The following is a 26631-nucleotide window of genomic DNA, read 5'->3' on the forward strand; positions in this document are numbered from 1 at the left end:
ACAGAAGTTCTGCGAATTATTATTGAATTATGTGGACATGATAATTGCCACCATTGAATTATGTGGACATGATAATTGCCACCATTGAATTATGTGGACATGATAATTGCCACCATTGAATTATGTGGACATGATAATTACCACCAATTGATGTGAATGTTATATGTCGAGAGAATGATTTTTATACACAGGTTATGTGTATTATATTTTTTAACACGAGATATGTATACGGTTACTAAGATTTATGAAAAAGGATTTCGTACACGAGAAAGGTGTACTGTATTTAAAAGATATCGCATGTACATTACAGGTGGGTATAGAATTCGGGCCCATTTGTACCATGCAGCATTTAAATCTTGTGATCTATCAAAATGATGAATTTTATTGTTTTATGATAAACCTATGAACTCACTAACCTTTTGGTTGACACTTGAAAGCATGCTTATTCTCAGGTATGAAAGAAATCTTCCGCTGTGCATTAGCTCATTTTAAAGACATTACTTGGAGTCGATCATCGCAATGGGACCAGATGTTGGTGACTTCGTCCAAATGGATTAGGACGGGGTATGACAGGTATGATCTCTGGTCGACTAGAAATTGAAGAAGAAGATGAACATAAGAAAACAAATTAAGTATATTTGGTTTAAGGATTTAATCAGAAAAACGGGTTAGCTTAACTGGTTTGGTGTGGTGTCGGGTTAGCAGGAGGTCTCGAGTTCGATCCCTGCTTGGTCCAATTTTTTTTTAAAAGGGATTTCTAAGGTAGTTTTTTATTATTATTATTATTATTATTAATATTATTATTATTATTATTATTCTTGTTATTATTATTAATATTCTGATTATTATTATTAATGTTATTATTATTAGAATTATAATAATTATCATATTATCATTTATGTAAGTAGTATAATTACTATTATTATTATCATTAATATGATTAATAATATTATCATTATTGTTGTTACTAATATTATCATTAGGTATTATAGTTATTATTATTTTTAATACAAAAAGTATTAGTTATCATTTATTATTATTATCATGATTATGATTATAATTACAATTATTGATTATGATTATTATTATTGTTATTACTAATATTATTATCAAAACTATCACCAGCAGTAAAATTATTATTTTAGTTATTATTATTATCAGTAGTATTATTATTAGTATTATGATTAGTATTATCATTAAGGTTAAAATTTAGTACCATTATGGTTAAATCAATATTTTAGTATTATTATCATCATTATTAAAATTATTGTTATTATCAAAATTTTCATTAATAAGTAGGATTGTTATTAAAAGTATCAGTTTATTGACATTATTAATTCCAGTTTTATTAAAAATCTATCAACCTCAAAATTTGCATTTTATTTAAAATTAACATTTTCATTATTAATTTTAATATTACTATTATCATTATCAATATCACTACTAACAAGATGACTAATAATATTATCAAAATAATTATTTTCAATATCATTATTAAATCTAAGTAATAATAATATTATCATTATTTTAATATTATCATTAACTTAACAAACAAATGATATTATATAAAAATATATTTAATACATATAACTTAACTATATAAATATTTTTATATATAAAATGAATATATTATCAATATAAAATTTTATCACTAATAACAATATATATTTGTTCGATTACAAGTATATGTTTTAATAAATATATATACGAATGATATAGGTTCGTGAATCCGAGGCCAACCTTGCACTTGTTCAATGCCGTCATATGTATTTTACTACGAAATACAGTATTGTGAGTTTCATTACTCCATTTTTAAATGCTTTTGCAATATATATTTTTGGGACTGAGAATACATGCACTGCTTTATAAATGTTTTACGAAATAGACACAAGTAATCGAAACATCATTCTATGGCTGGATTATTAAACCGAATATCACCCCTTTTAGATTGGTAACCTAAGAATTAGGCAGACGAGAGGTTCTGTTCCTAATTGACGCGAATCCTAAAGATAGATCTATTGGGCCTATCAACCCCCATTCAGGTTATCGATGGCTTTAGTACTTCGAGGTTTATATTATACAGACGAGAGGTTCTGTTTGGGGATATTCTATGCATTAAAGTTAATGTCGGTTGCCAAGTGTTCAATTCATATGAATGATTTTATCTTTATGCAGACGAGAGATTCTGTTTATAATTATGAAAATCTTGTGGTCTATTAAAATTATAGAAATGATCGATTATGATAAACTAATGAACTCACCAACTTTTTGGTTGACACTTTAAAGCATGTTTATTCTCAGGTATTAAAGAAATCTTCCGCTGTGCATTTGCTCATGTTAAAGATATTACTTGGAGTCATTCATGGCATATTTCAAAAGACGTTGCATTCAAGTCGTTAAGTTCAATAAAGATTATTATTAAGTAAATGACAGATTAGGTCATTTATAGTAAGGATATTATGAAATGGTATGCATACCTGTCATCTTTCGATGTAATGAAAGTTGTCTTTCAAAAAAATGCAATGCTTGTAAAATGTATCATATAGAGGTCAAATACCTCGCAATGTATCCATATATTATCGTATTCATCCTTATGGATTAGGACGGGTCTTTACATGTGGTATCAGAGCGGTGATCTTAGCGAACCAGGTCTGCATTAGTGTGTCTAACTGATAGTTGTTAGGATGCATTAGTGAGTCTGGACTTCGACCTTAGTTGCATGTCAAAAATTTTTGCTTATCATTTCTTATCGGAAATTACCTGCTTATCATTCTTAGTCTAGATACAAATTATTACATTGATTGCATGAATAGTATATAGACAAAATTCATATCTTAGCGTATCTGCTAATTCATATCTTAGCGTATCTGTTACTGTAAACTTTGCCTGACATATTCCGTAAATTCCTCCGTAATCTACGAAATCTTTTGCTCTATATATATAGATATTCTATGTAAATAGAATACCATCCGATAGCCAAGAATCATTTCATATCGAAAAATCTTTTATTCAATTGTACGAAATGGAAATCTCCACTAGTTCAAGTCCCTCGAATTCCGATATGGAGTTTCACTTAAGTTCCGAAAGCAGTGTGACCGGAATGGACCAACCAATCAGCCATCATCTATTCTGGATGAATTGGAGATGGGTTCGTAGTCTACTTAATCATTGGAGACAAGAAGAAGGTGATCCCTTCCATCCACCACATTGTCCTCTTGGTGAAGAACCTGAAGCACTTACCAGTAAACCTGTCCGAAACACCATTTTCTCTCTCATTTCCAGAGTGTCTCGTCACGATTATATACTATACCAAATTCTAGATCTTATCATCTGCTCGTCCGAACCGCCAATCATCCCGGTGTAATAGAAGAATTCAACGAGCTTCGCGCTCGGGTAATGACTTTGGAGGATATGGTGCAAAGGTTGCAAGCACTAGCAGCAGCACCGGAAGCAACAGTACCACCATCACCGGCACCAACTGTAGTGACCCGAACTTTTCCATGTTTATATATATATTAAATGAAATTTTTATTTACATGATTAAGTGTTTTCAACATATTAAGCAATCAAACTTGTTAAGACGTGATTAATTGAAATAGGTTTCATATAGATAATTGACCACCCAAGTTGACCAGGTGATTCACGAACGTTAAAACTTGTAAAAACTATATGATGACATATATATGGTTATATATATAGTTAACATGATATTATGATAAGTAAACATATCATTAAGTATATTAATAATGAACTACATATGTAAAAACAAGACTACTAACTTAATGATTTTGAAACGAGACATATATGTAACGATTATCGTTGTAACGACATTTAATGTATATATATCATATTAAGAGATATTCGTACATCATAATATCATGATAATATAATAATTTAAAATCTCATTTGATATTATACACATTGGGTTAACAACATTTAATAAGATCGTTAACCTAAAGGTTTCAAAACAACACTTACATGTAACGGCTAACGATGACTTAACGACTCAGTTAAAATGTATATACATGTAGTGTTTTAATATGTATTCATACACTTTTGAAAGACTTCAAGACACTTATCAAAATACTTCTACTTAACAAAAATGCTTACAATTACATCCTCGTTCAGTTTCATCAACAATTCTACTCGTATGCATCCGTATTCGTACTCGTACAATACACAGCTTTTAGATGTATGTACTATTGGTATATACACTCCAATGATCAGCTCTTAGCAGCCCATGTGAGTCACCTAACACATGTGGGAACCATCATTTGGCAACTAGCATGAAATATCTCATAAAATTACAAAAATATGAGTAATCATTCATGACTTATTTACATGAAAACAAAATTACATATCCTTTATATCTAATCCATACACCAACGACCAAAAACACCTACAAACACTTTCATTCTTCAATTTTCTTCATCTAATTGATCTCTCTCAAGTTCTATCTTCAAGTTCTAAGTGTTCTTCATAAATTCCAAAAGTTCTAGTTTCATAAAATCAAGAATACTTTCGAGTTTGCTAGCTCACTTCCAATCTTGTAAGGTGATCATCCAACCTCAAGAAATCTTTGTTTCTTACAGTAGGTTATTTCAAGTGATGATCTTACTTGAACTTGTTTTCGTGTCATGATTCTGCTTCAAGAACTTCGAGCCATCCAAGGATCCATTGAAGATAGATCCACTTTTCCCTTTTCTAGTAGGTTTATCCAAGGAACTTAAGGTAGTAATGATGTTCATAACATCATTCAATTCATACATATAAAGCTATCTTATTCGAAGGTTTAAACTTGTAATCACTAGAACATAGTTTAGTTAATTCTAAACTTGTTCGCAAATAAAAGTTAATCCTTCTAACTTGAATTTTAAAATCAACTAAACACATGTTCTATATCTATATGATATGCTAACTTAATGATTTAAAACCTGGAAACACGAAAAACACCGTAAAACCGGATTTACGCCGTTGTAGTAACACCGCGGGCTGTTTTGGGTTAGTTAATTAAAAACTATGATAAACTTTGATTTAAAAGTTTTTCTTCTGGGAAAATTATTTTTCTTATGAACATGAAACTATATCCAAAAATCATGGTTAAACTCAAAGTGGAAGTATGTTTTCTAAAATGGTCATCTAGACGTCGTTCTTTCGACTGAAATGACTACCTTGACAAAAACTACTTTTAAATTATATTTTTGACTATAAACCTTTACTTTTTCTGTTTAGATTCATAAAATAGAGTTCAATATGAAACCATAGCAATTTGATTCACTCAAAACGGATTTAAAATGAAGAAGTTATGGGTAAAACAAGATTGGATAATTTTTCTTGTTGTAGCAACGTGAAAATTGGTAACAAATCTATATTAATCATATCCTAGCTAACTTATATTGTATTATACATGTATTCTAATATATTATGTAATCTTGGGATACCATAGACACGTATACAAATGTTTTGACATATCATATCGACCCATGTGTATATATTATTTGGAACAACCATAGACACTCTATATGCAGTAATGTGGGAGTTAGCTATACAGGGTTGAGGTTGATTCCAAAATATATATATACTTTGAGTTATGATCTAGCCTGAGACGTGTATACACTGGGTCGTGGATTGATTCAAGATAATATATATCAATTTTTTTCTGTACATCTAACGTTGGACAACTAGTTGTAAGTTACTAACGAGGACAGCTGACTTAATAAACTTAAAACATCAAAATATATTAAAAGTATTGTAAATATATTTTGAATATACTTTGATATATATGTACATATTTGTTATAGGTTCGTGAATCGACCAGTGGCCAAGTCTTACTTCCCGACGAAGTAAAAATCTGTGAAAGTGAGTTATAGTCCCACTTTTAAAATCTAATATTTTTGGGATGAGAATACATGCAGATTTTATAAATGATTTACAAAATAGACACAAGTACGTGAAACTACATTCTATGGTTGAATTATCGAAATCGAATATACCCCTTTTTATTAAGTCTGGTAATCTAAGAATTAGGAAACAGACACCCTAATTGACGCGAATCCTAAAGATAGATCTATTGGGCCCAACAAGCCCCATCCAAAGTACCGGATGCTTTAGTACTTCGAAATTTATATCATGTCCGAAGGAGGATCCCGGAATGATGGGGATATTCTTATATGCATAATTATGAATGTCGGTTACCAGGTGTTCAATCCATATGAATGATTTTTATCTCTATGTATGGGATGTATATTGAAATATGAAATCTTGTGGTCTATTGTTACGATTTGATATATATAGGTTAAACCTATAACTCACCAACATTTTTGTTGACGTTTAAAACATGTTTATTCTAAGGTGAATACTAAGAGCTTCCGCTGTTGCATACTAAAATAAGGACAAGATTTGGAGTCCATGTTTGTATGATACTGTGTAAAAACTGCATTCAAGAAAATGATTTCGATGTAACATATTTGTATTGTAAACCATTATGTAATGGTCGTGTGTAAACAGGATATTTTAGATTATCATTATTTGATAATCTACGTAAAGCTTTTTAAACCTTTATTTATGAAATAAAGGTTATGGTTTGTTTTAAAAATGAATGCAGTCTTTGAAAAACGTCTCATATAGAGGTCAAAACCTCGCAACGAAATCAATTAATATGGAACGTTTTTAATCAATAAGAACGGGACATTTCAGTTGGTATCAGAGCGTTGGTCTTAGAGAACCAGAATTTTGCATTAGTGTGTCTTTTTGAGTTTGTTAGGATGCATTAGTGAGTCTGGACTTCGACCGTGTTTACTTGAAAAATGATTGCTTAACAAATTTTGTTGGAAACTATATATTTTTAACATGTGAATATTATGTGATATATTAATCTCTTAACGCGTTTGATATTATGTGATAGATGTCTACCTCTAGAACAAGTCCCATTGACTCACCTAATAATAATGAAGAGTCAAATGTAAATTGGAATGATTCATGGACTGATTCACAAGTTCCCGAAGAGGAACCGGAAGAAGAGTCGGAACCGGAAGAAGAATCGGAACCGGAAGAAGAATCGGAACCGGATGAAGAAATAGAACCGGTGGGGGAAATAATAAAACGGTTAAGTAGAAGAAAATCCTCAACCAACCGACCAAAGTTAATTATGGTCAATGGTGTTTCCGCCAAGGAAGCAAAGTATTGGGAGGATTACCAATTCTCCGATGAATCAGATCCCGACAAGGATTCCGATGATGTTATAGAAATTACCCCAACACAATTTAATGAGGCAAAAGAGAACAATAAGGGAAAGAGCATAAAAATAGAGAAATTTGATTCCAAACACGATGAACTTTATATGTATCGTCAACACCTGTATTTCTTAAGTTGTGACAATAACCCGGGAACCTCTAAACCACCAGATTTTTCTAAACCAATGTGGAAAACGACGGCTCGTATTAGGGGAACATCATATATCCCTAGAAACTTGGCAAAACGAACCAAAACCGAAGAAGAAGAAGAAATGAGCGAGTCGGAATAAGATAGTTGTATTCGTGTGGTGTAATATATGTAATATTGTGTGCTTATGCTTTATGATATATGTAAAAATTCCTTGTATTAATAAGTATTTTTTTATGAATCTAACTCTTGTCTATTTTACAGTATAAAAACACAAAATGGATAGACAACCCAATATTTTAAGAGACCTATCCGGAGACATGATTGATGAAATCTTGTCTAGAGTCGGTCAGAATTCCTCGGCACAACTATTTAAGGCGATATCAGTTTGTAAGACATTCAAAGAACGTTCCAAGAATGCCTTGATTTATAAAAGGCTTTCATTCGAAAGATAGGGGATATCACATTGGGAAATCCATAAGTTACGATGTGGTTACTTTGACGCATATATTGCGGAGAACCCAAATGCTATTTTACGCAACGGGTTAAGAAATTATTTTGACTCAATATATCCGAATATAGGACTTCGTGATTTAGAAAAAGTGGCTAACATGCAACATAAAGAAGCATGTTATGCTTACGGGTTAGTAATGTTCGCTTCTCACCAAAGTGAGAACAAGAACATCGGGCTACAACTATTAAACAAAACGTTCCCACAAGTGACGGAGTCGGTAATTGGGGTAAGAAATGAGGTTTTTAGGTTATTACGAGACTGTTGGTCATTACGTAACCTTCATCCTTTTGATGACGTTACAACACATTGTCTTACTATCGGTCACAACGGTTATGTTCCACAAAACCAAGGATGGGAAGTGGTATTAGTAAAACCAGAATGCATGACTTGTTTCTAGACGTATGAATTACGTGTCTTTATTGCCTTTGCTGAATGCCTTATTTATTAACTAGAATTATCTTCGCAACTACTTTGTATCAAAGTTTTATGTGCTATATTTCATGCTATATGTAAAAAAAAGCGGTATTGTAAGTTTGCAAGTTATTGTATAAAGGTTTGAATATGATATTTTTTTTTTTTGTGATTAGTTTTTCATATAGAATTGTAGTAGTTGAAATGATATGTTAGCTACTAAGTATGAACTTAACGGGTAGGTACTACCCGAATTAAAGAGTATAAAACGCTAATATGAAGAAAGAGCTTTTATAAATGAGTTCATATTATGCTACAAAATACTATTAACTACTCTTAATATTCTGTATGATTAACTTGTTCCATTTGACTATTTTGAAGGAAATGGCACCGAATACTCGACACACCGTGAATATGAATGAAGAGGAATTCTGTACTTTTCTAGCTTCAAACATAGCCGCAGTACAGGCTGCGCTACATAACAACAATAACCTTGGATCTAGTAGTACAGGAAATCGTGTAGGATGCACCTACAAAGAATTCACTGCCTGCAAACCTTTGGAATTTGATGGAACCGAAGGACCGATCGGATTGAAATGGTGGACCGAGAAGGTCGAATCGGTGTTTGCCATAAGTAAGTGTACTGAAGAGGACAAAGTGAAGTACGCTACGCATACCTTCACAGGTTCTGCGTTAACATGGTAGAATACCTATCTAGAGCAAGTGGGACAAGACGATGCGTACGCTCTACCGTGGTCAGCATTCAAGCACTTGATGAACGAGAAGTACCGTCCCAGAACCGAGGTCAATAAGCTCAAGACAGAACTTAGAGGGTTACGAACCCAAGGATTTGATATTACCACGTACGAAAGACGATTCACAGAATTGTGCCTATTGTGTCCGGGAGCGTTCGAAGATGAGGAAGAGAAGATCGACGCGTTTGTGAAAGGATTACCGGAAAGAATCCAAGAAGATATAAGTTCACACGAGCCCGCCTCCATACAACAGGCATGTAGAATGGCTCACAAACTAGTGAACCAGATTGAAGAAAGAATTAAAGAACAGACTGCTGAAGAGGCCAATGTGAAGCAAGTCAAAAGAAAATGGGAGGAAAACGGTGATAAGAATCACCAATACAACAACAACAGCAATTACAACAATAATCGCAACAATTATCCCAACAATTGCAACATCAATCGCAACTACAACAAATGGCCCAACAACAACAACAACAACAACAACAACAACAACAACAACAGCAACTACAACAATCATCCCAACAACAATAATAACCACAACAACAACAACAATCAGAAGCAGCTATGCCAAAGGTGTGAAAAGTATCACTCGGGGTTCTGCACTAAATTTTGCAACAAGTGTAAAAGAAATGGTCATAGCGCAGCGAAGTGTGAGGTCTACGGACCAGGGGTTAATAGAACGAAAGGAACAAATGGTGTCGGAACGAGTAATGGTAGAGCAACTAATGTCGGAGCAAGTTATGCCAATGTAGTTTGTTATAAATGTGGAAAACCGGGCCACATTATTAGAAATTGCCCGAACCAGGAGAACACGAATGGACAAGGCCACGGAAGAGTTTTCAATATTAATGCGGCAGAGGCACAGGAAGACCCGGAGCTTGTTACGGGTACGTTTCTTATTGACAATAAATCTGCTTACGTTTTATTTGATTCGGGTGAGGATAGAAGCTATATGAGTAGAGATTTTTGTGCTAAATTAAGTTGTCCATTGACGCCTTTGGATAGTAAATTTTTACTCGAATTAGCAAATGGTAAATTAATTTCAGCAGATAATATATGTCGGACTCGAGAAATTAAACTGGTTAGCGAAACATTTAAGATTGATTTGATACCAGTAGAGTTAGATAGTTTTAATGTGATAATCGGTATGAACTGCTTGAAAGAAGTGAAAGCAGAGATCGTTTGTTACAAAAATGCAATTCGCATTATACGAGAAAAAGGAAAACCCTTAATGGTGTACGGAGAAAAGGGCAACACGAAGCTACATCTTATTAGTAATTTGAAGGCACAAAAACTAATAAGAAAAGGTTGCTATGCTGTTCTAGCACATGTCGAGAAAGTACAAACTGAAGAAAAGAGCATCAATGATGTTCCCGTTGCAAAAGAATTTCCCGATGTATTTCCGAAAGAATTACCGGGATTACCCCCACATCGATCCGTAGAATTTCAAATAGATCTTGTACCAGGAGCTGCACCAATAGCTCGTGCTCCTTACAGACTCGCACCCAGCGAGATGAAAGAACTGCAAAGCCAATTACAAGAACTTTTAGAGCGTAGTTTCATTCGACCAAGCACATCACCGTGGAGAGCTCCTGTTTTGTTTGTCAAGAAGAAAGATGGTACATTCAGGTTGTGTATCGACTACCGAGAGTTGAACAAACTTACCATCAAGAACCGCTACCCACTACCGAGAATTGACGACTTATTTGATCAACTACAAGGCTCGTCGATTTATTCGAAGATCGATTTACGTTCTGGATATCATCAAATGCGAGTAAAGGAGGATGATATTCCAAAAACTGCTTTTAGGACGCGTTATGGTCATTACGAGTTTATGGTTATGCCATTTGGATTGACTAACGCACCAGCTGTGTTCATGGACCTTATGAACCGAGTGTGTGGGCCATATCTTGAAAAGTTTGTTATTGTTTTCATCGATGACATACTTATTTACTCAAAGAATGATCAAGAGCACGTAGAACATTTGAGAAAAGTGCTAGAAGTATTGAGGAAAGAAAAACTGTACGCTAAGTTTTCAAAGTGTGCATTTTAGTTGGAAGAAGTTCAATTCCTCGGTCACATAGTGAACAAAGAAGGTATCCAGGTGGACCCAGCAAAGATCAAAACCGTTGAAAAGTGGGAAACCCCAAAAACTCCGAAGCATATACGTCAATTTTTAGGATTGGCTGGTTACTACAGAAGATTCATCCAAGATTTCTCCAAAATAGCAAAACCCTTGACTCCATTAACGCATAAAGGGAAGAAATTTGAATGGAAGGATGAACAAGAGAAGGCGTTTCAATTATTGAAGAAAAAGCTAACTACGGCACCTATATTGTCATTGCCTGAAGGGAATGATGATTTTGTGATTTATTGTGACGCATCAAAGCAAGGTCTCGGTTGTGTATTAATGCAACGGACGAAGGTGATTGCTTATGCGTCTAGACAATTGAAGATTCACGAGCAAAATTATACGACGCATGATTTGGAATTTGGCGCGGTTGTTTTTGCATTAAAGACTTGGAGGCACTACTTATATGGGGTCAAAAGTATTATATATACCGACCACAAAAGTCTTCAACACATATTTAATCAGAAACAACTGAATATGAGGCAGCGTAGGTGGATTGAATTGTTGAATGATTACGACTTTGAGATTCGTTACCACCCGGGGGAAGGCAAATGTAGTAGCCGACGCGTTGAGCAGAAAGGACAGAGAACCCATTCGAGTAAAATCTTTGAATATAATGATTCACACTAACCTTACTACTCAAATAAAGGAGGCGCAACAAGGAGTTTTAAAAGAGGGAAATTTAAAGGATGAAATACCCAAAGGATCAGAGAAGCATCTTAATATTCGGGAAGACGGAACCCGGTATAGGGCTGAAAGAATTTGGGTACCAAAATTTAGAGATATGAGAGAAATGGTACTTAGAGAAGCTCATAAAACCAGATACTCAATACATCCTGGAACGGGGAAGATGTACAAGGATCTTAAGAAACATTTTTGGTGGCCAGGTATGAAAGCCGATATTGCTAAATATGTAGGAGAATGTTTGACGTGTTCTAAGGTCAAAGCTGAAAATCAGAAACCATCAGGTCTACTACAACAACCTGAAATCCCGAAATGGAAATGGGAAAACATTACCATGGATTTCATTACTAAATTGCCAAGGACTGCAAGTGGTTATGATACTATTTGGGTAATAGTTGATCATCTCACCAAGTCAGCACACTTTCTGCCAATAAGAGAAGATGACAAGATGGAGAAGTTAGCACGACTGTATTTGAAGGAAGTCGTCTCTAGACATGGAATACCAATCTCTATTATCTCTGATAGGGATGGCAGATTTATTTCAAGATTCTGACAGACATTACAGCAAGCATTAGGAACTCGTCTAGACATGAGTACTGCCTATCATCCACAAACTGATGGACAGAGTGAAAGGACGATACAAACGCTTGAAGACATGCTACGAGCATGTGTTATTGATTTCGGAAACAGTTGGGATCGACATCTATCGTTAGCAGAATTTTCCTACAACAACAGCTATCATTCAAGCATTGAGATGGCGCCGTTTGAAGCACTTTATGGTAGAAAGTGCAGGTCTCCGATTTGTTGGAATGAAGTGGGGGATAGACAGATTACGGGTCCAGAGATAATACAAGAAACTACCGAGAAGATCATCCAAATTCAACAACGGTTGAAAACCGCCCAAAGTCGACAAAAGAGTTACGCCGACATTAAAAGAAAAGACATAGAATTTGAAATTGGAGAAATAGTCATGCTTAAGGTTGCACCTTGGAAAGGTGGTGTTCTATTTGGTAAACGGGGGAAATTAAATCCAAGGTATATTAGACCATTCAAGATTATTGATCGTGTCGGACCAGTAGCTTACCGACTTGAGTTACCTCAACAACTTGCGAATGTACATAACACTTTCCACATCTCGAATTTGAAGAAATGTTTTGCTAATGAAGATCTCACTATTCCGTTAGATGAAATCCAAATCAATGAAAAACTTCAATTCATCGAAGAACCCGTCAAAATAATGGATCGTGAGGTTAAAAGACTTAAGCAAAACAAGATACCAATTATTAAGGTTCGATGGAATACTCGTAGAGGACCTGAGTTTACCTGGGAATGAGAAGATCAGATGAAGAAGAAATACCCGCATTTATTTCCAGAAGATACGACAACACCTCCAACTGCTTAAAATTTTGGGACGAAATTTATTTAACTGGTAGGTACTGTAGTGACCCGAACTTTTCCATGTTTATATATATATTAAATGAAATTGTTATTTACATGATTAAGTGTTTCCAACATATTAAGCAATCAAACTTGTTAAGACTTGATTAATTGAAATAGGTTTCATATAGACAATTGACCACCCAAGTTGACCAGGTGATTCACGAACGTTAAAACTTGTAAAAACTATATGATGACATATATATGGTTATATATATAGTTAACATGATATTATGATAAGTAAACATATCATTAAGTATATTAATAATGAACTACATATGTAAAAATAAGACTACTAACTTAATGATTTTGAAACGAGACATATATGTAACGATTATCGTTGTAACGACATTTAATGTATATATATATCATATTAAGAGATATTCGTACATCATAATATCATGATAATATAATAATTTAAAATCTCATTTGATATTATAAACATTGGGTTAACAACATTTAACAAGATCGTTAACCTAAAGGTTTCAAAACAACACTTACATGTAACGGCTAACGATGACTTAACGACTCAGTTAAAATGTATATACATGTAGTGTTTTAATATGTATTCATACAATTTTGAAAGACTTCAAGACACTTATCAAAATACTTCTACTTAACAAGAATGCTTACAATTACATCCTCGTTCAGTTTCATCAACAATTCTACTCTTATGCATCCGTATTCGTACTCGTACAATACACAGCTTTTAGATGTATGTACTATTGGTATATACACTCCAATGATCAGCTCTTAGTAGCCCATGTGAGTCACCTAACACATGTGGGAACCATCATTTGGAAACTAGCATGAAATATCTCATAAAATTACAAAAATATGAGTAATCATTCATGACTTATTTACATGAAAACAAAATTACATATCCTTTATATCTAATCCATACACCAATGACCAAAAACACCTACAAACACTTTCATTCTTCAATTTTCTTCATCTAATTGATCTCTCTCAAGTTCTATCTTCTAGTTCTAAGTGTTCTTCATAAATTCCAAAAGTTCTAGTTTCATAAAATCAAGAATACTTTCAAGTTTGCTAGCTCACTTCCAATCTTGTAAGGTGATCATCCAACCTCAAGAAATCTTTGTTTCTTACAGTAGGTTATCATTCTAATACAAGGTAATAATCATATTCAAACTTTGGTTCAATTTCTATAACTATAACAATCATATTTCAAGTGATGATCTTACTTGAACTTGTTTTCGTGTCATGATTCTGCTTCAAGAACTTCGAGCCATCCAAGGATCCATTGAAGCTAGATCCACTTTTCTCTTTTCCAGTAGGTTTATCCAAGGAACTTAAGGTAGTAATGATGTTCATAACATCATTCAATTCATACATATAAAGCTATCTTATTCGAAGGTTTAAACTTGTAATCACTAGAACATAGTTTAGTTAATTCTAAACTTGTTCGCAAATAAAAGTTAATCCTTCTAACTTGACTTTTAAAATCAACTAAACACATGTTATATATCTATATGATATGCTAACTTAATGATTTAAAACCTGGAAACACGAAAAACACCGTAAAATCGGATTTACGCCGTTGTAGTAACACCGCGGGCTGTTTTGGGTTAGTTAATTAAAAACTATGATAAACTTTGATTTAAAAGTTTTTATTCTGGAAAAATGATTTTTCTTATGAACATGAAACTATATCCAAAAATCATGGTTAAATTCAAAGTGGAAGTATATTTTCCAAAATGGTCATCTAGACGTCGTTCTTTCGACTGAAATGACTACCTTGACAAAAACGACTTTTAAATTATATTTCTGACTATAAACCTATACTTTTTCTATTTATATTCATAAAATAGAGTTCAATATGAAACCATAGCAATTTGATTCACTCAAAACGGATTTAAAATGAAGAAGTTATGGGTAAAACAAGATTGGATAATTTTTCTTGTTGTAGCAACGTGAAAATTGGTAACAAATCTATATTAATCATATCCTAGATAACTTATATTGTATTATACATGTATTCTAATATATTATGTAATCTTGGGATACCATAGACACGTATGCAAATGTTTTGACATATCATATCGACCCATGTGTATATATTATTTGGAACAACCATAGACACTCTATATGCAGTAATGTGGGAGTTAGCTATACAGGGTTGAGGTTGATTCCAAAAATATATATACTTTGAGTTGTGATCTAGCCTGAGATGTGTATATACTGGGTCGTGGATTGATTCAAGATAATATATATCAATTTTTTTCTGTACATCTAACGTTGGACAACTAGTTGTAGGTTACTAACGAGGACAGCTGACTTAATAAACTTAAAACATCAAAATATATTAAAAGTATTGTAAATATATTTTGAATATACTTTGATATATATGTACATATTTGTTATAGGTTCGTGAATCGACCAGTGGCCAAGTCATACTTCCCGACGAAGTAAAAATCTGTGAAAGTGAGTTATAGTCCCACTTTTAAAATCTAATATTTTTGGGATGAGAATACATGCAGATTTTATAAATGATTTACAAAATAGACACAAGTACGTGAAACTACATTCTATGGTTGAATTATCGAAATCGAATATGCCCCTTTTTATTAAGTCTGGTAATCTAAGAATTAGGGAACAGACACCCTAATTGACGCGAATCCTAAAGATAGATCTATTGGGCCCAACAAGCCCCATCCAAAGTACCGGATGCTTTAGTACTTCGAAATTTATATCATGTCCGAAGGAGGATCCCGGAATGATGGGGATATTCTTATATGCATAATTGTGAATGTCGGTTACCAGGTGTTCAATCCATATGAATGATTTTTATCTCTATGTATGGGATGTATATTGAAATATAAAATCTTGTGGTCTATTGTTACGATTTGATATATATAGGTTAAACCTATAACTCACCAACATTTTTGTTGACGTTTAAAGCATGTTTATTCTCAGGTGAATACTAAGAGCTTCCGCTGTTGCATACTAAAATAAGGACAAGATTTGGAGTCTATGTTTGTATGATACTGTGTAAAAACTGCATTCAAGAAAATGATTTCGATGTAACATATTTGTATTGTAAACCATTATGTAATGGTCGTGTGTAAACAGGATATTTTAGATTATCATTATTTGATAATCTACGTAAAGCTTTTTAAACCTTTATTTATGAAATAAAGGTTATGGTTTGTTTTAAAAATGAATGCAGTCTTTGAAAAACGTCTCATATAGAGGTCAAAACCTCGCAACGAAATCAATTAATATGGAACGTTTTTAATCAATAAGAACGGGACATTTCACCAACAGTACCATCAACAACCACATCCGCACCGCAAACCTCAACTTCACAATCTGTCCCATGAGCATCAACATCGTACGTACCATAGATACTGATAATGCTAAAAACGAACATATATTTCATAGCATTATTCCTCAAGAAAGACAAGCTTTTAGTTGAAATTGTTCTATTTACAAGTGATATTCGTTTAAATAATAAAAGGTGAAGACAAAAGACAGATTCGACGAATTAAAGACGCAAACGACCAAAAAGCTCAAAAGTACAAAAGACAATCAAAGAGGTTCCAATTATTGACAAGAAACGTCTCGAAATTACAAGAGTACAAGATTCAAAACGCAAAGTACAAAATATAAAATTGTACGCAAGGACGTTCGAAAATCCGGAACCGGGACATGAGTCAACTCTCAACGCTCGACGCAACGGACTAAAAATTACAAGTCAACTATGCACATAAATATAATATAATATTTAAATAATTCTTATGATTATTTATATATTATAATAAATAATAAAAACCGTCGGCAAGAAAGACTCCAAAGGGACTGAGCTGTAATTTCATTCTCCGCGACTCGCGGAGTTTGAAGGCAAAAATGCCGCGAGTCGCGGAGCCCCAAAAGTCAAAAATCCCTATAAAAGCAACCGAATTCTGATCGCAAATCATCATCTTTTTCTTCTTCTTCTCATACGTAAAATATATATATATATTTATAATTTATATTTTAATTTTAATTATAATTCTAATAATAAGGGTATGTTAGCAAATGTTGTAAGGGTGTAAGTCGAAATTCTGTCCGTGTAACGCTACGCTATTTTTAATCATTGTAAGTTATGTTCAACCTTTTTACATTAATGTCTCGTAGCTAAGTTATTATTATGCTTATTTAAAACGAAGTAATCATGATGTTGGGCTAATTACTAAAATTGGGTAATTGGGCTTTGTACCATAATTGGGGTTTGGACAAAAGAACGACACTTGTGGAAATTAGACTATGGGCTATTAATGGGCTTTATATTTGTTTAACTAAATGATAGTTTGTTAATGTTAATATAAAGATTTACAATTGGGCGTCCCTATAAATTACCATATACACTCAATCGGACACGATGGGCGGGGTATTTATATGTACGAATAATCGTTCATTTAACCGGACACGGGAATGGATTAATAGCCACTAGTAGAATAATTAAAACAGGGGTGAAATTATGTACAAGGACATTTGGTATAATTGATAACAAAATATTAAAACCTTGGGTTACACTCAGTCGACATCCTGGTGTAATTATTAAACAAAGTATTAAAATCTTGTTACAGTTTAAATCCCTAATTAGTTGGAATATTTAACTTCGGGTATAAGGATAATTTGACGAGGACACTCGCACTTTATATTTATGACGGATGGACTGTTATGGACAAAAACCAGACGGACATATTAAATAATCCAGGACAAAGGACAATTAACCCATGGGCATAAAACTAAAATCAACACGTCAAACATCATGATTACGGAAGTTTAAATAAGCATAATTCTGTTATTTCATATTTAATTTCCTTTATTTTATATTTAATTGCACTTCTAATTATCGCATTTTTAATGTTATTGTATTTAATTGCACTTTTAATTATCGCAAGTTTATTTTATCGCACTTTTATTATTCGCAATTTCATTATCGTTATTTACTTTATGCTTAATTTAAGTCTTGTATTTATTTTTAATATTTTACATTTGGTTTTAACTGCGACTAAAGTTTTAAAATCGACAAACCGGTCATTAAACGGTAAAAACCCCCCTTTATAATAATAATATTACTTATATATATATATATTTGTATTTTTATAAAAGTAAACTAATATAGCGTTAAGCTTTGTTTAAAAAGATTCCCTGTGGAACGAACCGGACTTACTAAAAACTACACTACTGTACGATTAGGTACACTGCCTATAAGTGTTGTAGCAAGGTTTAAGTATATCTATTCTATAAATAAATAAATATCTTGTGTAAAATTGTATCGTATTTAATAGTATTTTCTGCTAAAATTAATAACTATTTTATACCACTTCGCTACCACATCAAGTATTTTTGGCGCCGCTGCCGGGGAACTTTCTAAACGCCGGAAGCGCAACGCTAATATATAAAAAAAAAATGTTTTAAATATTCGAAAATATAAAAAGAAAAACAAAAATATAAGTATTTTTAAGATTTTGTTAAATATTTAAGTTTTATAAGTTTCTTTATTTTTATTTTAGTTTATAAAAATATAAGTTTTATTTAAATATCTTTTATTTATATAAAAACAGAGAAAAAAAAATAAATAAATAAAGAAAAACGCGTCGAAGATTAAACCTGTCATCTGAATTTCTGAACCCCGCGAGTCGCGGGGTTTGAAGCTTTGAATACCGCAAGTCGCGGAGGGGACCTGACACACGAACAGGAAGCCCTAATCCTGCATTTATTACGGATTATTATTAATTATTATTATTATTATTAACCCTAATTATTATTATTATTATAATTAAGTTTATTTTTAATTTAAGTTTTATTTAATTTATATTTTAGTTAAATTAGTTTAATTAAATTGTAAAATTAGTAGTTTTATTAAATAAATAATATAAAAATAATATTTTTATAAAAATTGTAATTTTTACAACTTTTTGTATATTTTTTGTCCCTTTTTAATCGTTGTAGCGTAATATTTGTATTTTTCGCTCATATTTAATTTTAAACTTAGTTTTTGCCATAGTCATTTTTACTCTTAGATTTTTAGGCTTTGCCGTAGAATTCTTTAAGTGCTTTTTCTTTAGACTAAGATTTAGGTACTTTAGAATTTTGCGACGCCTTTTTAAGTTTTAGTTTCTTTTTAAGTTATTTCCATTTGGGATTTAGTTTTTCTTGTAAGCTTTAATATTTTTAGACGACTTTTACCTATGTATCAATTATCATTCCAATTAGTAATCTCAATTTGCGATTATAATTTTAAGTTAGTTGTAGTAATAAGGTTAGGTTAGTCAAGTATTTTTAAGTTTTTATAAGTTTCTTTTATTTTTCCGTCACCTTTTATTTTTTCAACCATTTTTCTTTTTCAACCTTTTTCCGACGAACTCTTTTTCTTTCTTATTTCTCGCTATTCTAGTTTTTAGGACATAGATTTTTATTCTACTTCTTATCTAAATTTCTTAAAATTACGAAAATTTATTTTAAGTGGTTAAATTAATAGACATCAAAATTTTCTGGTTCGTAGTAATAGTTGGATTTGTACGTGGACCGGGTTATTGGAGCCAAACAGTCCTCAATTATATTGAGACCAAACGAATCCTGCCCCTCTGCTGCATCTTTTGGCTATTCGAAACGTGGGCAAGATCAGAAAAGTCTATTGGTTGGATAACTTATTATAATTTTTCTTTCCTTTTAAAAACTAATAGGATACTCAGTGAATGCACCGAGCAAGACGTTCATCACCTTTTGTACGTTCACCACCTGTAACTAGATCAAGAAATTTAGCAAATATAACTGCCGTTGATTTTTCTTTAGAATCGTCATCCAGTCGACCAAGTACTTCAGTTCAAATTTCCGATAATCCATTTTTTGAACCCGACCTCACAATTGAGAATCCGGAGAATATTCAGGAACGGTTCGTAGATCCTGAACCATTAAACTTTCCTCCGGAGCCACCAATCATTCAAACAGAGATTGTTGAGGAACGAACCATTAAATCAGAATCATCTAGTGATACCGATTCAACAAATTCAATTATGGAGAATCTGGAACCTTTAAGTATGGAAGACCGAATGAGAGCTAAACGCACTGGCCAAGGTCACGCAATTACTCATCCAGACATTAATGCGCCAGATTATGAAATCAAAGGACAAATTCTACACATGGTGACTAATCAATGCCAATTTAGTGGTGCGCCGAAGGAAGATCCAAATGAACATCTACGTACCTTTAATAGGATCTGCACACTATTTAAAATCCGAGAAGTGGAGGATGAACAGATATATCTCATGTTATTTCCCTGGACTTTAAAGGGAGAAGCCAAAGATTGGTTAGAATCGTTACCTGAAGGGGCGATTGATACATGGGATGTTTTAGTTGACAAATTTCTTAAACAATTCTTTCCTGCATCTAAAGCCGTAAGACTTCAAGCAGAAATTGTTACGTTTACACAGAAGCCAAATGAAACTCTATATGAGGCATGGACAAGATATGGAAAGTTGTTAAGAGGATGTCCGCAACATGGTTTAGACACCTGTCAAATAGTACAAATATTCTACCAAGGATGCGACATCACTACAAGGAAAGACATAGATATAGCAGCTGGTGGTTCTATTATGAAGAAAACCGAAACTGATGCTTACAAAATTATTGATAACACTGCTTCCCACTCACATGAGTGGCACCAAGAAAAAGATATCGTTAGATCATCTAAAGCAGCTAGAGCCGATTCTAGCCATGACTTAGATTCCATTTCCGCAAAGATAGATGCTGTGGAGAGACGAATGGAAAAGATGACTAAAGATATTTACTCAATACGAATTAGTTGTGAGCAGTGTGGAGGACCACATTTGACAAAAGATTGTCTCAGTATTGAATTAACAATGGAACAAAGAGAGAATATTTCATACATAAACCAAAGGCCTGGAAATAATTATCAGAATAATTATCAACCGCCAAGACCGATTTACAATCAAAACCAGAATTATAACAGAAATATTCCATACAACAACCAACAAGGTCCTAGCAATCAACAAGTATCCAATAATACTTACAATCAGCAAAGAACTAATTTTCAAAACAAGCCACCACAACAAACCGATGATAAAAAGCCGAATTTAGAAGATATGATGACGAAGCTAGTTGAAACTCAAATTCAGTTTTTCACATCTCAGAAACAAACCAATGAACAAAATGCTCAAGCATTTAGAAATCAACAAGCTTCTATTCAAAATCTGGAACAAGAAGTAAGTAACCTAGCAAGATTAATAGGTGAAAGAAAACCGGGAAGTCTACCTAGTGATACAAATGCTAACCCCCGGAATGAAACAGCTAAAGCTATTACCACAAGAAGTGGTACAACACTTAAACCACCTGAAATAACTGTAACTTCTGATGGAGCTATTCCTACTCCACGAGAACCACAACCTGATCAAGATAAGGAAAAAGAACCGGTAGTTAAAAAGGTTAATGAAGATAACACAGTTAAGGCTAAACCTTATGTTAAACCATACCAACCACCACTTCCTTACCCGAGTAAAATGAAGAAAGAGAAACTTGAAGCCGAGCAATCCAAATTCTTGGATATGTTTAAACAAATAAATGTAAATCTTCCTTTCATTGATGTGATTTCAGGAATGCCTAGATATGCTAAATTCTTGAAAGATCTAATCTCAAATAGGAAGAAAATGGAAGAACTCTCGGCTGTTACTATGAATGCTAATTGTTCAGCAGTGCTGTTGAATAAGATACCAGAAAAACTATCTGATCCAGGAAGTTTCACAATTCCATGTTTTCTGGGTAGTCTTAGTTCAATAGAAGCATTGGCAGACTTAGGTGCTAGTATAAATCTAATGCCGTATTCACTATACGCTAAACTAGACCTTGGAGAATTGAAACCAACCAGAATAAGCATACAACTAGCCGATAGATCAATAAAATATCCTAGAGGGATAATGGAGAACATGCTAGTTAAAGTTGGTACTTTAGTATTTCCAGTAGATTTTGTTGTTCTGGACATGGAAGAAGATTCTCAAGTTCCTCTCATATTAGGAAGACCATTCTTAAACACGGCTAAAGCAATGATAGACGTGTTCGGTAAGAAACTGACCCTAAGTATAGAGGATGAGAGTGTTACCTTTTCAGTTGATAGAGCAATGCAACAACCATAATCTGCAGATGATACATGTTATTATATTCAAACTATAGATGCACATGCAAAATTATTAGAAGAATTTCCAGAATTACAAGGAACAGGAGAATGTTCTTTAGGAGAAGGTAATGAACCAATTGATGAAGCTGAAATGTTAGCTACACTTATAGCTAATGGATATGAACCAACAACAGAAGAAATTCAAATGCTAAAAGAAGAAGACAGATATCGATACAAATCATCGATAGAAGAACCTCCGAAATTAGAGTTAAAACCACTTCCAAACCATTTGGAATACGCTTATTTACATGGTGAATCTGAATTACCTGTAATAATATCGTCTTCTCTTACTAAAAATGAGAAATCACAACTCATTTCTGTGTTGAAAGCTCATAAACCCGCCATTGCATGGAAGATTCATGATATTAAAGGAATAAGTCCTTCGTATTGCACACATAAAATCCTTATGGAAGAAGGTCATAAAACGTATGTGCAACGCCAACGAAGACTAAATCCTAATATGCAAGATGTAGTTAAGAAAGAAATTATTAAACTGCTAGATGCAGGTTTAATTTATCCAATTTCCGATAGTCCATGGGTAAGCCCAGTTCAATGTGTACCTAAGAAGGGTGGCATGACTGTCATCACAAATGAAAAAGATGAGCTTATTCCTACTAGGACTGTAACAGGATGGCGTGTATGTATTGATTATAGAAAATTAAATGATGCCACCAGAAAAGATCACTTTCCCTTACCTTTCATTGATCAAATGTTGGAAAGATTAGCCGGAAATAGTTACTATTGTTTTCTAGATGGATTTTCCGGATATTTTCAAATTCCAATAGCACCCGAGGACCAAGAGAAAACCACATTCACGTGCCCTTATGGTACTTTTGCTTACAAACGCATGCCATTTGGACTTTGCAACGCCCCTGCAACCTTTCAAAGGTGTATGATGGCGATTTTTCACGACATGATAGAAGAATGCATGGAAGTTTTCATGGATGACTTTTCAGTCTTCGGTGATACATTTGAATCATGTTTAGTTAATATTGAACGAATGCTCATTAGATGCGAACAATCAAATCTAGTGCTTAATTGGGAGAAATGCCATTTCATGGTTAAAGAAGGCATCGTTCTTGGTCATAAAATTTCAAAGAAAGGAATTGAAGTGGATAGAGCTAAAGTAGATGTAATTTCTAAACTTCCACATCCCACCAATGTTAGAGGAGTTAGGAGTTTTCTAGGGCATGCCGGTTTTTACCGACGTTTCATAAAAGATTTTTCTAAAATTGCCACTCCTATGAATAAACTCCTAGAAAAGGATGCTCCATTCATCTTTTCAGATGAGTGTATCAAATCTTTTAATATTCTTAAAGAGAAACTCACTAATGCGCCGATCATGATAACACCAAATTGGAATCTACCATTTGAACTAATGTGCGATACAAGTGATTTTGCAATGGGAGCCGTTTTAGGACAAAGGATTGAAAAACGATTTCAACCTATATATTATGCTAGTAAGACGTTACAAGGAGCACAAACGAACTATACAACAACTGAAAAAGAACTCCTTGCTATTGTCTTTGCTTTTGACAAATTTCGATCATATCTCGTTCTAGCAAAAACGGTGGTCTATACCGACCATTCTGCTCTTAGATACCTATTTTCGAAACAAGATGCTAAACCAAGATTAATCCGTTGGATCTTACTCTTACAAGAGTTTGATATTGAAATCCGAGATAAAAGAGGAGCAGAAAATCTCGCCGCTGATCATCTTTCTCGTCTTGAAAATCCTGAGTTAGAAGTTCTAAATGAATCGGCCATACAAGACAACTTTTCTGATGAATATCTATTGAAGATAGATTATAAAGAAATCCCATGGTTTGCAGACTATGCAAACTACTTAGTTTGTGGATTCCTTGAAAAAGGATTATCGTACCAAAGACGAAAGAAATTCTTCAGTGATATAAAACACTATTTCTGGGAAGATCCACATCTGTTTAAAAGTTGTCCCGATGGAATAATACGCCGATGTGTATTTGGAGATGAAGCTAGTAAAATTTTAAACCATTGTCACACAGGACCAACAGGAGGGCATTATGGGCCTCAACTAACAGCAAGAAAAGTTTATGAAGCTGGATTTTATTGGCCTACAATTTACAAAGACGCACACCTTCTTTGCAAATCCTGTGATGCATGTCAAAGGGCAGGAAAAATAAGTCAACGTGATGAAATGCCACAAAATATCATCCAAGTATGTGAAGTATTTGACATTTGGGGTATTGACTTTATGGGTCCATTTCCAAAATCTCATAATAATCTATATATACTCGTAGCCATTGATTATGTATCTAAATGGGCGGAAGCACAAGCTCTCCCAACTAACGATGCACGAGTTGTAGTCAACTTTTTAAAACGTCTTTTTGCAAGGTTTGGAACACCGAAAGCTTTAATAAGTGATCGGGGTACTCATTTCTGTAATAATCAACTTGAGAAAGTTCTTAAAAGATATGGAGTAACTCATAAAATCTCCACCGCATATCATCCACAAACAAGTGGACAAGTTGAAAATACCAACCGAGCTTTAAAACGTATTCTAGAGAAAACCGTAGGATCAAATCTAAAGGAATGGTCCATTAAATTGGAGGATGCACTCTGGGCTTTTAGAACAGCCTACAAAACTCCAATTGGAACCACACCTTTTAGACTTGTTTATGGAAAAGCATGTCATCTTCCAGTAGAAATTGAACACAAAGCATTTTGGGCTTTGAAGACATGTAATCTTGATTTACATGAAGCCGGACGTCTACAATTAAGTCAACTAAACGAATTAGAAGAATTAAGACATGAAGCATACGATAATTCGTTAATCTATAAAGAAAGAACGAAGAAATGGCATGATAAAAGAATCAGAAGTTCAAAAGAATTTAAAGAAGGAGACAGAGTTCTTCTTTTCAATTCACGATTCAAGCTATTTCCTGGAAAATTGAAATCAAGATGGTCTGGACCATTCATAGTCAAAAGAGTTTTCCCATACGGAACGATAGAATTAATAAATTCAAATGGGATTGAATTTAAAGTTAATGGTCACAGAGTTAAACATTACATACATGGTCCGATGGAAGTCGACAACGAAGTTAATCACAATTTCGACACCACAGCTAACTAAGTGTGGGGAGAATCAAGTCTTTAAAGGATAATATGTATTTCTATTAGAGTTAGATTGTCTGTTTTCGTGTAGTTCTCTAAAATGGAACCCGAATGGTCTTTCCCTAGCAGACCCTAAAGAACTAGTCTTCTCCCCCCATTATGAATTTTTATTTTTTTTAGGTTCTTACAAAATGAAGACTGCCTGTGAACTAAACCATGGTCTAATGCTACACGCTTTGATCACTAAAAGAAATAATGACATACTACCAAGTGAAATAGTATCAGTAATCAGAGAAAGAATGGACGGAGTTAGAAAAGAATCCAGATGCGAAGATAATAAGTTACAATTTGGTAAAGGAAAATCAAAATCCGCAGCAAAAAGAAGAGCACGACACCTAGAAAGATGTCACAAATGCGGAAAATGGTCACATGGAGGTAAATGTTCAAATAATCAAACCTATTTAAATACCGAATTTGTTACTTTATGCAGAGACGGACCGTTCATATGTTTAGAAGAAAAGACACTGAATGCTCGAGGTTACGCCTATGTAGCCATGGAAAACCAATTAAACCGACTATCTTATGAATGGGATAGATCATATAACTAAGAAATCTATTTCACAGGTATGTCTGTACAGTTTTTATTTTTATTTTTATTTTTAACCTTTTGATAATAAACGCTAATTTGTTCGCTAAAAAGTATTAAATTGGTATTGAATAAAATTAGGTTTGGCGACCGAAATTATTGATATCATTCAAAAATTTATTACATCACTGCGAAATTTAACGTTTATTCTTAAGGTATAAATATCTTTAATCAATCAACCCAAAATATTTCAAAAATTCGTCATGAGTTAAATTAGGTCTTGGAACCGAAATTACTTTACCGAAAAGAGGGGCGCATATTTTTGATAATATTTGATTGATTAAAGTGGGATAAAAAGACAAAAAGATTTTTAATTTTATTTTTACCATGTTTTTTAAAATTAATATTTGAACCCTTTATAAATATTGTAAA

This window comes from Rutidosis leptorrhynchoides, chromosome 7 (assembly GCF_046630445.1).
Source record: "Rutidosis leptorrhynchoides isolate AG116_Rl617_1_P2 chromosome 7, CSIRO_AGI_Rlap_v1, whole genome shotgun sequence".
In the NCBI taxonomy this organism is placed as follows: Eukaryota; Viridiplantae; Streptophyta; class Magnoliopsida; order Asterales; family Asteraceae; genus Rutidosis; species Rutidosis leptorrhynchoides.